The following is a 2,491-nucleotide window of genomic DNA, read 5'->3' as shown; positions in this document are numbered from 1 at the left end:
CATTAAACTCTCTGGTTTGTAGACTATAGTAAAGAAAACACAAACTTCTGCTTTGTAAATTGTCCTTTACCAGGACTGAGAGCTGGTAAGCTAGAAACATTTTGACAGTGTACGTTGGCCTCAGCAGGGTGTTAACAATTTAGTTCTCCTTGCACCATTGATTATTTTTTTAATGCATTAACTTGAACTCTGTAGGCTGCTGTGAGGATGTGTGTGTGCAGACAATGCCAACATCACTTCTGAATTGTGTAAAGAAGAGGATGTAACCTTTCTGAGAGATTTTACTCTACTAGAGCAATTTTCAGCTTTTGAGTTTAAAAACAGAGCAGCCCTGCCATTCCATCTGTGCTAATCAGTTAACAATGCATGTGAGGCTTTATGTAAACATGTTTCAAGAAAACAAGAATGGAATTGCCCTAAAACTGTGTTTGTGTCCATCTGATTAACTCTGAATCGTCCTAGTGCAGTCCATTTGAGAAACTAATTCAGGAAGGGGAGCACCTGCTTATATGCTTTTCCTAGTGTGAGTGTGTAACAGTCAATTGAGACTGAAGTACAGAAGTGGATAGGTCAGCAAAGTCACTTTTGTGAAGAGTGGAGATGTGGAGGATGGAAGGACCCTCAGAGCAGGCAGCTTAGAAAATATAAAACTCAAGAGGAAGGGAGCACAAAAATGGTAGCTAAGAAATGCAAAGGAGAGGAAAAGCCAGGCATGTGTAGTTGGAAAAGTTCTGCTTTATTAAGTCAATCTCATATTCATGTTTATTTCAAATACCGATATTTGCTAATATTTATAAATGAGATTTCTCAACACAGTTAGAATAACAGATCCTTCAAAACTTGATTATTATAAAACATGTATTTTTTGACATGCTCACAATTTGAAGTTACATTTTTTTTTTTTTACTGAGTTATAAATGTCCTGAGTCATTTGTACTTACAGATTGTCTTTGTCATCCAGAAAATACAGGCGATCTTTAATGATTGCTGGATTGAAACCCTCCTTCACTAGTCCTGCCTTATTCACTAGTTTCTGCAAGTTCAATGGCACTCTGCAAAACAAAATTACACTTCTACTTACCAACATCATTATATAATATGGAATTAGATTAAATTTTCTAGGTATAAAGAGAATCATATTAAAAAAATAAATATACATGTAGAAATTGAAGCCTTACTAACCTTATGCAAAAAGGGAGCTTTCTGTTCCACTGCTTAGCCTAGGATGCTTGCTCAGAGATCTCCCTCACATGTCATGATCCAACAAAATCAAAATTATCACAAGTATCTGGTTTAAACCATGTTTTGCCTGTAAAACGTTTTCACGTGTGATTTCATCTATTGCCAATTAAAAGCAATTTGAACTACTGATGGAAGGCAATAAGGTTGTCATCCAAAGGGATGAGGTGGGCACAGAGATACATAGCTGGGCCAGCAGTGTCTCCAGCGATAACAGGGAGTAGACATCTGGTGATTGTACTGGTATAAATAGCAAAGCACCTGAGCTCAACTCCTGTGCCTTGTATGCGATCTGACAAGCACAAACACGGCTCCAATTATTCGTCAAGCCTCCCGGCCCCGCGCTGAGGGGAGGGCAGAAGGGCGCCAAACCGCGCCGGGCGCTGAGGAGAGGGCGGCCCAACGGCCGCGCCCGCCTCATGCCGCGCCTCCTGGCGGCCGTCGGTCCTCTCTCGGTCCCCGTGTGAGGCCGGGCGGGGCGTCTGTCCTCAGCGAGGGGGCTCCCTCAGCTCTGGGTGCCGCCTGCCTCAAGGCACAGCCCGGCAGCCTGTCCCCGTCGCACTGTGGTACCAGCAGGTGCTGACTGACCCGCACCGTCAGCCCTTCTCCTCAGGCTTCAGTGCCCTCGGATGAGGCTGGCATCTTCCCTTGCGAGTGAGACCGGTGCTGGTTCTGACGGCGGAATGCAGCCTGAGGGGGCTCAGACCAGCTGGAGCTTCAGCCTCTAGCCATCAGGGACACAGGCAGCCAAGCCTAGTCAGGGGTCCCAGCGAGAGAAATTCAGGATGAGGCAGACAAGCGGTGAGCTGCCTTGGAGAGCGGGTACCTCACGCTCCCTGCCTCTCGGGATGTACCAGCCCTCGTGCTCTTCCTCACTGGGGAGTAAATAGACTAAATAGGAGTTGAATTGGCTGAAAATGTGGGGGGTGATTTGTTTTATGTATTTTTTTTTTATTGTGTTGAAACAAATAAAAATGTTTATACATGTTTTAGATGCACAAAAGGGATTTACAGCTCCAGTCTTTCAGTCTTGCTCCTGCCCAAGGCTTGGAGAGACACTGGTTACTCTGACAGCCCTGAAGCAAGATTTTTGCCCTTCTGACAAGCCTGCAACCACTGCTTTTCTCAGTGAAGTTTAAGCAACTGTTGCTGTGAAGAAAGATTAATTCCTTCCTTCCTTCACCACCAAGTTTATTGCCTTCGCAGTCACAGTTTTCTGCTTTTCTGTGTAAAATCTGGTACTTCTTTACCC

Source organism: Aythya ferina, assembly GCF_964211825.1.
Source record: "Aythya ferina genome assembly, chromosome: 11".
In the NCBI taxonomy this organism is placed as follows: Eukaryota; Metazoa; Chordata; class Aves; order Anseriformes; family Anatidae; genus Aythya; species Aythya ferina.
The sequence above is the reverse complement of the archived record's forward strand: the minus strand, read 5'-3'. Positions refer to the sequence as shown.